This window comes from Mustela nigripes, chromosome 9 (genome assembly GCF_022355385.1).
Source record: "Mustela nigripes isolate SB6536 chromosome 9, MUSNIG.SB6536, whole genome shotgun sequence".
NCBI classification, from domain to species: domain Eukaryota; kingdom Metazoa; phylum Chordata; class Mammalia; order Carnivora; family Mustelidae; genus Mustela; species Mustela nigripes.
The window spans coordinates 48,595,846-48,606,717 of NC_081565.1; the positions used below are offsets into that span (position 1 = coordinate 48,595,846).

Consider the following 10,872-nt stretch of genomic DNA (forward strand, 5'->3'; position numbering starts at 1 on the left):
TAAATAAAATAAATTTCCATTTACTAAGCATTTTTAACTTTGTTCCTTTATATCCATTCTCTTTGATCCTCAAAACAATACTCTAAGTGAAATATTGCAATTTATTTCCATTTTATAGATGAGAAGATCTCAGGCTCACAAAACTTAAGTGACCAACACAAGAACACACAGTTGGGAGTCAATTCCAGTGTTTAAAACTCCAAAGCACATACTATTTTCTTGACACAGCATAAGATACATCCTACCTCCAGATTATAAGCTTCAGGATTCAAGGGCATAGTAGCCTAATGTCATGTGATGTAGGAGCAGAGAGTCCCCTAGAATTCAATGACACCCAAAGCCATGAATTTTAGAATAGAATAATATGTAATGTTTGTGATGATTACCCTAAGTCATTAAGTAAATATTAAATTAATATGCTCTATAAATAAGAAAGGTAAGTAAATGTAGATAGTTTTTTTAATTTAAATGCCTTAAAATGAATTTCTTACATATATAATATTATATTACACTGTACATGGTATATCATATAGTCCATTATTAAGCCAAATAAATTGGGTAACTATGTTTATGTGTGTATAAGCACATGGCTATGATATGACAGAATGTATGTCCAAATTTCCCAGGAGAAGCTATTGAAATGCTAGTTACCAGCTGACTCTATGGCCCATCCCCAACTTTCAAGTCATTTTCAAATGATAAAAAAATCTTAAAATTTTCAAGGTGTTTTTGGTTGTTTGTTTTGTTTTATTTTAGAAACAGGGAATTAGATCCTGGAATTCCTGATAACTTTGACTGTTCATGTTTTTTCCATCTCTACTCCCATTTTTAGTGCCTGGTTGAACCACTGGCACTTGATTTCATAGACTCACATTCTACAATGTAAAATTATCTTCCTCGACTCCTAGCCCGAAGACCTTTTTTCAGGGAGAATCCTCTTTCGATACACCACCACCCCCCCCAAGTCTTCCCTTCCCACTCCTTTAGGACATTTCCCTTTGGTAAGGCAACATACTGGACTAGTCACTAAAAGAGGTTTTAGAATCCCAGTGACCTGAGTTCAAGTCTTTGCTCAACAACTTAGTAACTCTGTTACTTACCTTACTGCTTGTCTTTTTCATCTATAAAATGGGTACAACATCAGCATCTACACCCTGGGCTACTATGAAGATTTAATTAGCTAATATATGCAAAACCTTTAACATAGTACCAAGCATAGAGCAAGCTGTCAACAGATGCTTCTTTTAATGTTATTTCCTAAGCTTTGTACAGTGGCAGTATCATAGCCAATGAGGTTTATCTAAGGCGTGATTATTGCTAATTAATATTATTTCCTAAAGTCTTCTACTTTGAGGATTGCTGGGTGATTGAACATCTTTCTCCCAGTTCTCACAAAAGAATAATCTGGTAGACCCAAAAATTTGTGCAAAAGAGAAGAGGGCCTTATGATTTGCTCAGCTTTTTGATCAATTGTGGATGAAGGGAATGGTAATCATTTATCTTTGAGGTATTATCAGATGCATTCAGATTAAAATTAGAGAGACTTCTCCAGGCACTCTCCTCTCTATGAATTTCATTGTGATATTTTAATGCTCAACTGTGGATATAGCACAACTATTTCCATGACAACCAGTAACAAGAGGTATAGTTTGGGAAATTATTTCGTTATGATAACTAAGAGACAGGAGCACTAGAGAGAAAATCTCTTATTTAATATCAGATCCTTCCAGAAAAGAAAAAAAATGTGTTTTTCTTTTAAATGAGATTGTTTTCAAGTCTGTCTCATTCAGAAATCTTCTCTTTATATCAACTTATGTTCAATTATGTAATCCCAAAGGAAGAAAAGAAAACTCATCGTCTTTACTGCACATTGTTTAGCCTGCTTAATAAAGGCAGTGCCTTGCTTTGTTTTGTTGTAATCCCTCATTCTTTGGGATTTAATGAGACAAGATACTGTATTTTGAAATGAATACATACACAAAGGCGAGTCGATTTCCTTTGGGGATAAATCTCTTATAAAACTCCAGCTCAACAAATTTAAATATAATAATGGCTTTGACTAAATCTGTATACGGTGAAATCCACTAATGGAGACCACCCCATAGTTCAATAAAGCAAAACAAAACAAGAGAGTCTTTTAGGCAGGTGGTCTCCCAACGCAAATTCACGATCGCTTATGTTCAGTTATTAACTGGAAGAATCCACGGGTAAGATAGAGTTAGCATGGTTTTCAAAGAATGTCACTTCTCTTTCCTCTCTCTCCCCCCACTGCAGATTGTGGAATGCTCAGTGACGTGCCCAGCTTCCCTGGAAAAGGCCAAGCAACACAGTGGCCACGGGCCCAGCTAAGCACTCGTCAGCAGGAACCTGTATCTATTTCATACATAATTGAGCATTAGATATATGAAAGAACATCAAGGCTGAGAAAATCTCTCTCCGAGCAAAGAAAAGAAAATCACCCTACAATCCTCATTCTCCAGCCCAGCTACTACTTGCATATATGTATGTTTTCTTTCCAGATTGTAAAATATACAGACACAGACAAATACACAGTTGTACTCATTGAGGATATACAGTTTTTTATCCTGCTCATTTTCATTAACTATCCCATGTAATACAGTCTCCACAATCATCATTCAAATGGTGATGCCATGGATTAGCAAACAACTTCTCATAAGTCAAGTCTGGCCCATTGCTTGTTTTTGAAACTTGGCCATGATTATTCATTTTTGCGTTGTTTGTGGCTGTTACAGTGGCAGAATTGATTAGTGGTTACAGAAACACTGTGGCCTGCAAATCCCAAAATATCTACTCTGCTCTTTGTATAAAAAGTTTACCAACCCCTGGTGCACTTTCCTTTAAGTTGAACTCCGTAATTTATTTAACCGTCTCTCTGTTTCTGAACATTTAGTTTGCTTTCTCTTTTTCTTCTTGCTACCACTTCACTGAATATCAGGGTTCATAGATTTTTCCCCCTTTTTAAAAAAGATATCCTTATGCAGAGAAAAGGGAACCTTCCTACACTGTTGGTGGGAATGCAAGCTGGTGCAACTACTCTGGAAAACATCATGGAGGTTCCTCAAAATGTTGATAATTGAGCTACCCTACAACCCAGCAATTGCACTACTGGGTATTTACCCTAAAGATACAAATGTAGTGATCCGAAAGGGCACGTGCACCTGAATGTTTATAGCAGCAATGTCCACTATAGCCAAACTATGGAAAGAACTTAAATGTCCATCAACAGATGAATGGATAAAGAAGATGTGGTATATATACACAATGGAATACTATGCAGCCATCAAAAGAAATGAAATCTTGCCATTTGCGATGACGTGGATGGAACTAGAGGGTATTATGCTTAGCAAAATAGGTCAATTGGAGAAAGACAACTATCATATGATTTCCCTGATATGAGGAAGTAGAGATGCAACATGGGGGGTTTGGGGGGTGGGAAAAGAATAAGTGAAACAAGATGGGATCAGGAGGGAAACAAACCATAAGATACTCTTAATTTCACAAAACAAACAGGGTTGCCGGGGGTAGGGAGAGGGTGGTGGGAATATGGACATTGGGGAGGGTATGTGCTATGGTGAGTGCTGTGAAGTGTGTAAACCTGGTGATTCACAGATCTGTACCCCTGGGACTAATAATACATTATATGTTTATTAAAAAATTTTTTTTAATTATAAAAAAAAGATATCCTTAGCCTACTTTCCTTAATATAGAATGACTTCATCAAAAGGTATGAATATTTGGACAGCTCATGATTTCTAGATAAAACTTCATGAAACAAAGCAGTTTGTCCTTGAACAATGCATTTCTTGGATAGCAGGGTGCTTGTGAACCATATGGATGCAGAGAACAGGTGTGGATTTGGGCTGACCTCTGGATACGTGGCTAATTGCTGAAATCGAGACTTGGGAGCATGATTCTTGTCACAGGCATACTTACCTAACTTGAGTGTGTGTTATGTGTTCAATTGTGTAGCTAGTTGCTACCTATCATCTCTAGGGACCCTCCTTCATACATTTCAGGGAGGGTCCTCTCACAGAGATTTGCTACCCCAAATCCTCTTACATGACATCAAAGAGGCAGGGAGGACCAGCTTCATAACGGGTGGGGGTGGGGAGGGTCTACAGCAAAAGTAATGCGGCAGGCCCCTTATTCAGAAGCTTTTGAGAGTTTCACGATGGGAACAGCACAGTCCGGGGCCCCATGTGAATGCAGGCCCAGGAAGCCAGCCCTCTAGGTAGGGAGAGGCTGCATGTAGAGGCCACAGATAATAAGAATTCTGCTGAATAGAAGGCAGTCTGCCCCTGTGGCCAAGCTCTGTGGGAACCATTAGACATATGCAGTGGCAAGAACAGCAGAAATATCTGGAAGAAGTACTTAACCACTCTGCATCTAGAAGAGGGAGCGTCAGGAACTTCCACGGCCTTCTTGGTGACAGTCACTCTGAAGGCACCAACTTGGGATCCCCATCAGCTACCTGTTCTTCTGGGGTTAAGCACATGGGCTCTCAAGCAATCAGACTGCTCCTGTAGGAGCCTGGAGAAGCTAGCTACCTTCAGTTTCCTCATCTGCAAAATGGTTGTAATAAGAGGACCTGCCTTGGAGGGTTTGCTTGGTAAGTGGTACATACCCTAAAGGTCCTTCTGCTTTTAGGTCTGATCATGCCCCTGGGTCAGCTGCGGATATTCCTTATACTATTACCTTTTCAAGGGGATATCAAACTGATCATTTTTACTAGGGGAAAAATGTTAGTAAATTGCAGTGAGCCTTTTTGCAGAAGAAAATGCTAATTGTTTCCCTAACATGGAAGCAACACACAGAGATACCTCCCAGTCACTGGTGGGAGAGTGCTGACTTGTCAGCCTCTGTAGATACAATGTTGGGATGAGGCAGAGAATGAAGGCATTATTGGTATTACGATGACTCCTCTGATGCTGAAGTCATGTGGTGAAAAGCAGAAAGCCTGTCTCTGCACTAGAGAGCAGGGAGCAGAAGCAATCCTTCCAGACTGCGTCGGCACTTACCCAAGTATGTCCTACTACACCAGGGCTCAGGGCTGCCTCTAGAGGTTGGAAAGCAAAAGAATTCAATGACCAAATAAATTTTGGAAATGCTGGGTTGAACTCATATAAACGATATGTCCCGCCGTCAATACACTGGAAACGTACCATGGGACCAATGATGTTTCCAAGAAACACCTTTTAGGAGGAACTGCTCTACTAAATACTTTAGTTCTGGATCAAAGTAGGTGTTGCTTTGTAAACTGTCATTTCTTTGGCCAGGTGACTGCTAGCTGGAGATCTCAGGAATAGGACACATAACTATTTCATGACCAGATCCATGTAACAAGAGTCTTAAAGGCCCAGTAGGAAAATACCCAGAATTTCCTTTCACGACGAGGCAAGTAGGTCTCAAAGACGGCACGTGACACAGAGGGGAGCAGACTAGCCACCAAACCTCACCATTCCCACCTGAGCATGGATTGAGGTACCTCTATTCAGAGTGACACAGTGAGTCTACTTCTGATTTCCGTGTGATTTACTGAAAACACCAGACCTTGACATCCTGGGGACAGTTACGCTTATTCTCATCAGAGCAGGTTGGGGGATAACGAAGTAAGCAGCACAGGAAAATTAATTGGCTGTGCCGGCCCCCTCCCCTTCCTGCCATGCCCTCCCTGGGTTTCCTTCCACAGGGCGGTTTCTCTCTCCCCACATAGGGCCAGGCTCAGGCTGACACAGGACCGCCAAGTGCAGCTAGTAGAGGGGAAGAAGATTCTGTGAGGGTAGGCAGGTGCTGTCCACGTAGCAATACGTAGCTTCTCAGAAAGGTGGGTGCACACTCCCTGCTCACCCTCACCCCCATTCATTGCACGGATCTATGAGGACAGGACATCTTGTCAGGGATTGAGAGCCTGGCCTCTGGCTTGTTCCTTTGTGACCTATTGGATGCAACTACCACCTTTCCTTTGGTTATTTATTTTAGAAGTGAGAGTATGGGGATGCCTGGGTGGCTCAGTCGGTTAAGCTTCTGCCTTTGGCTCAGGTTATGATCCCAAGATCCTGGGATCATGTCCTGCATCAGGCTCCCTGCTCAGTGGGGAGCCTGCTTCTCCCTCACTCTCTCTGGCAAATAAATAAAATATTTTAAAAAATAAATAAAAGTGAGAGTTGGACTATCAGAGCAATGGATGGTCACCTCTGCTCTCAGATACCAAGATAATATTTGTCTTACTATCTGCTGGGGTCAGGGGAATCCTTCTGAACTTACAAAACAATAATTTCAACTGATGCTCTCTGCCTCACTCCCCCACACCACCTTACACATAACTCTCTGTCCACAGTGATTCTGTTTTCCCATAAAACCTATCTCTGTGTATGAAGGAGAAAGAAGGAGAATTAATATTATTAATTCTCTCTTTCTGGCATGTGTATTTCTTTTCTTTTTGCTTTAGCCAAAGCCACCCTTCATCTTTTAGTTCAAAATCAGAACCTTAAAACTGTAAAACACGACACTGGGGGAAAAAACAAACAAACAACAACAACAAAAAAAACCCCACCTCAAGTGAAGTGTGAAAAGGTGGCAGAAACGGAACCTGTAGGAGAGGGGATCCGATTTTCTAGAGTCAGCTCAGGATCTTCCTCGAGCTCCTGTCACAGTTATCATGGGTTTGTCCCTGGGCTTTTTTGTCTTCTGCTATTTCTTTATCACCCTCCAATGAGATTGGATGAACTCTTTGAGGATGGAGATCATGCAAGTTGAGTATTGAGAACCAGCACAGAAAGTCTTCTCTCCCATCTAGGGTCGGTTTCCTCCCTACTGGAGCTATAGGGCAGTCTGGATCCCACCTGCCCCAGCCCAAGGCTGTCTCTGGTATTTACTAGCTCCATTCTAGCTGTATACAGGCAAGTCAGTTATGACCTCTGTTGCTTCTAGATAGAGATACTACGAAGCTGTTGGGAGCTATATTCACAATGTGCTCTTGGCATATGGCAGTGATTCGTAAATATTAGTGATTGTGAACATAAGGCGGGATAAGAACACTCACTGAGTGCCAACACCTTGTGTGCACCTTAGTTTACAAAAGTCTTTTTAGGTAGAAATTGTCATCTTCATGGTGGAGCTAAAAGCATAGCAAGCCAGAGAAATGTGGTTTTCTCGCCCCAGGTCACACAGTTAGCGATTCATAAAACTGTGCTACCAGTCCCTGCAAAGCTATGGTCTCACAAGGATCCTGAACTGAGGCCATCCCCGTGGAGCCCTTCTGCTACCTGCCAAAATCAGCACCAATGACAAAAATGAGGAGGGAGACAAGGAGTCCCTTCCAGATGGTATATTCCCAGCTGTGGGTGTTGACAGCTCTTCGTGCCTCCTGGGTCTCACTGATGAACATCCTCTGTGACTCTGGCTTGGGAGACTTTGGGGCAGTGGACAGGAGGTCAGCTCTGTAATTCCATAACTGCTTGCTCACTGATTGCGTAGGGAGAAGCCACGACGGCAGCTGGGATCCTTTCCATGATGAGTAATTGCCCCGTCATACAAATCTATTTAGACCACATCCTTCTGGTGCAAACCACCAGTTGATTTAAGATGCAAGCCTTTTGTAGCTCATGGCCAGAAGGATAAAATATAGAGTTTACCCAGACTTTTCTTTGCTGAAGTATTTATTGTAAATCATTAGTTACTGTGAGTTGCCACCCATATATCAAGTAATTCCTACCCAGCTCCGGGTGCTGAATAAATTCTCTTTGCTTCTCTAGAAAATGTACCATTTGTCCAAGAACATAATTACTGTACACTCTTTAAAACTCTCAAGTTCATATATTCATATGGAGAAACTCAGACCCAAGAACACCCAATTAGCTGGAAACTGTCAATGTGGTTTTTAATGCAGGAACCACAAGTCTTCGGGGATGTTTAGGAACATGGATAATGAATGCCTCACCTACTCTTCAGGCTTGCAGCCAGAGAGGAGAGGGGAGGATACTAATTTTCAGAAGAGCATCCTCCTGCTACGAGCCTTATGCGCAACACTTTATGAAGGCTTTGTTAATCTCCAGGCAGCCCCAATGGGTAGATGTTACCATCTTCATCCTATACATGAGTAAATGGAGGATCACCATCTCGTGCCGCGAATCAGTGGAACCACAATCCATACGGAAATGAATTTGCTTTCCCAAAGCTGTCTGCTGGCTCAGAGGTTCCCACTAGCGGCTTCCTGGCTTCTGCTGGTCGGAGGCTTCCGTGGGTGGCTCTGTTAACAAACAGAAGGGCCGAGGTTCCCCATGCGCGGGGCTGCCCGATCAACATCAAGGAGCAAAGGCTGCTATGCATAGCAAGAGTTTTCATCTCGCCACCAACAAAGATCAAGCACATGGAATCTGAATACCCCCGGGGGTGGGAGAAGGGGTGAGGTCCTATTTTCCCCTGACCATTCTAGCCGGCACACTCAGCAATATGGGCAGACAATTAGTAGGAACAGATTTGAGCAAAACACCAGGTCTGATTGATGCTGAAAGCACACCCATGCAGGAGCGCACAAAGGGCTGCTGAAGGAGAGGGTGATCATATGTAGCGGGGCCTGCTTAAAAATTCTAATCCTCATAAGCTTCTGAGGAAACTGCTCTTTTCACTGGGCAGGTTTTTAATATTTATTGCTGAGGGCCATTTTAATCCTAATGAAAATAGCGTGTCCTCAGGAAAAGAACTGCAGTAGCTAAAAAGAACGAGCGTGGCCCTGGCATTTAATGGCCAATGAGGCTGACAGAGGGGAGAGGTGACCCGGAAGTACATCCCGGAAACATCCCAGGAAGTACCACTGACAGAAGGGGGTTGAGCTTAAAAAAGGGGTACGTGTAGACCAAGTCTGGCTGAGTTTCCCCCAAAGGGAAGACCCACGCCTGTTGGCAGAAAGCTGTCCACAGAGCTCATGTGCCTGGGTCTGAATCCCAGAATGACCATCTCTAAACCCCAGTCTCTTTGTGGATAGAATGAAGGCGATGGTGATCACAGGTCGTGCTGATTTGTTAATGGAGATCCATTGAGACGGTGAGTGTAAATCACCCAGCACAGATTCTGGCGCAGAGTTAAGTGCTAAATAAAGGAGAGCTATGTTATTATTACTATAATAATTTTTTTTATTTATTATTGCTGTGGCTTATCCCCAGTGTTATTGGCTTTTTTTTTTTTTTTTTTTGGGCCCAGAAAACAAGGATGCCAGATATGAATGAAGAGCTCACAATGAGGAGAGCTTGTTGGAAGGAGTCGGGGAAAATTAATGATGCATCCTCTATTGATAAAATCAGGATTGAAATCTGGCTTATGTTAGGAAGGAAAATGAGAGCTTCACTTTTGCAGTGAGGGATGGTAGCAAATTAACTATTTATTCAAATAGCGTTTCCATTGGCAGGTAAAATTTTTTGCTTGAATCCAAGCATGTCCTCAACTCAGATCTAAACAGAGCCAAACCTGTTTGGAAGTGGGAAGCCTGAAGTTTGTCCACCAGGCTCACAGCCACTATTGAAGACCAGTTTTCTCAGCAATGAAACCATGTTTAACTACTCAATACAACTTCCCTGGGCCTTTCCCCATCAGTAATGGTGCATCAGCAATTGGGGAAACCATTCTGTCTTTGGGTGAATCTTACCCTTGGAATGAATGTGCACAATGACCCCCACCCCCTCCTTCTGGGCTCACAGATGGGGGAACTCGGCTTCCTCCCCCTAAGGGACTAGATTAAGAGCTTAAGGAACATCACAAAAGATTGTAGTACTCCCACACCCATATGAAAGTAAAAATTAAAATAGTATCAACTTGTTAAATAAACTCATCTTTCAAAATGATATAAAGCTTAAATAGATGATGGCATTGTAATTTCACTTTCTGTGCCCCAGCTTTGCTAGAGGCATGTCTAGTCTGACCATGGAGAATCCTGCATCAACATTAAGATGATGCAAATTATGAAGAAGAAATGCCAAAGATCCTCTTCTACACCAAATTTTAGATATTTCTTCAAGTCTTGAGGAAAATACTCCTTTTTTGGTTCTTATTTTTTCAAAAAACACACCCAGCTAAAGGGCTCAGGAAATTTTTTGCCTTCTGGCTTTTTACACCATCTTTTGCCTGTAACATCGGCACAGTTTCTGGAGCATTTGTCTCCCTCTGTCGTGTCTTCCTCCTCTCCACTCCATTCTCCATGCTGTGACCACTTTCTACAATTTAAACCCAATGATATCACTACCTACTTGGACTGTCAGACTCCTCATGTCTGGACCCACCATTGTCGAACTAGGGAAGGGCTGCTTTGAGGAAAGGGGTCTCCTGGAGCCTGGGAAGGCCCAGGATAAACAGCACAGATATTCTGTAATGCAACTGGTGATAAGTGTAAAAGCTTAGCCTTATATTCACAAATATGAATATATTGTGGCATACAACACATAGTTTTCCTGGCTGTTAAAGAAGAAACATGGAATTCCAGAGGAATTTCACAGTTGGACTTGTTGGCTCCTGACCCAGTACTTAAGGAGAAAAGTAATCATTCTCCTAACTAAAACTTCAGAGAAATTAGTGGAGCATGGGCCTGAAGGATGAAATCAAGCTCCTTGGTGTGAACAAAGCTCTCTGAGGTCTGGAGCCTGTCTTTTCTTCCCAGCCTCATGTCCGTTTCCCATTCATGCTCTTCCCAATGCCCCACACTTCCCGCAGTATCTTTGCTGACGCCACCCCTCTCGTTCTATGTTTCTGGAATATCTTTTAGGCACCCTTATCTTTTAGTCACCACTTCTTAAAAAGCTGGAGAAAGATGCTCTCTCTCAACCTTCCCTCCTCTCACCCAAAGAGCCTTATCTGGCTTCTTCT

At 42.3% G+C, this 10,872-nt stretch overlaps 1 non-coding gene across 1 annotated transcript; it reads left to right on the plus strand.

Annotated features, from left to right (window-relative positions):
* Positions 1-1,260: 1,260 nt before the first annotated feature.
* On the plus strand, positions 1,261-1,404 carry LOC132025299 (U4 spliceosomal RNA). The gene has a single exon (XR_009406538.1). It is a non-coding gene; the product is annotated as a U4 spliceosomal RNA (small nuclear RNA).
* The last annotated feature ends 9,468 nt before the right edge of the window (positions 1,405-10,872 follow it).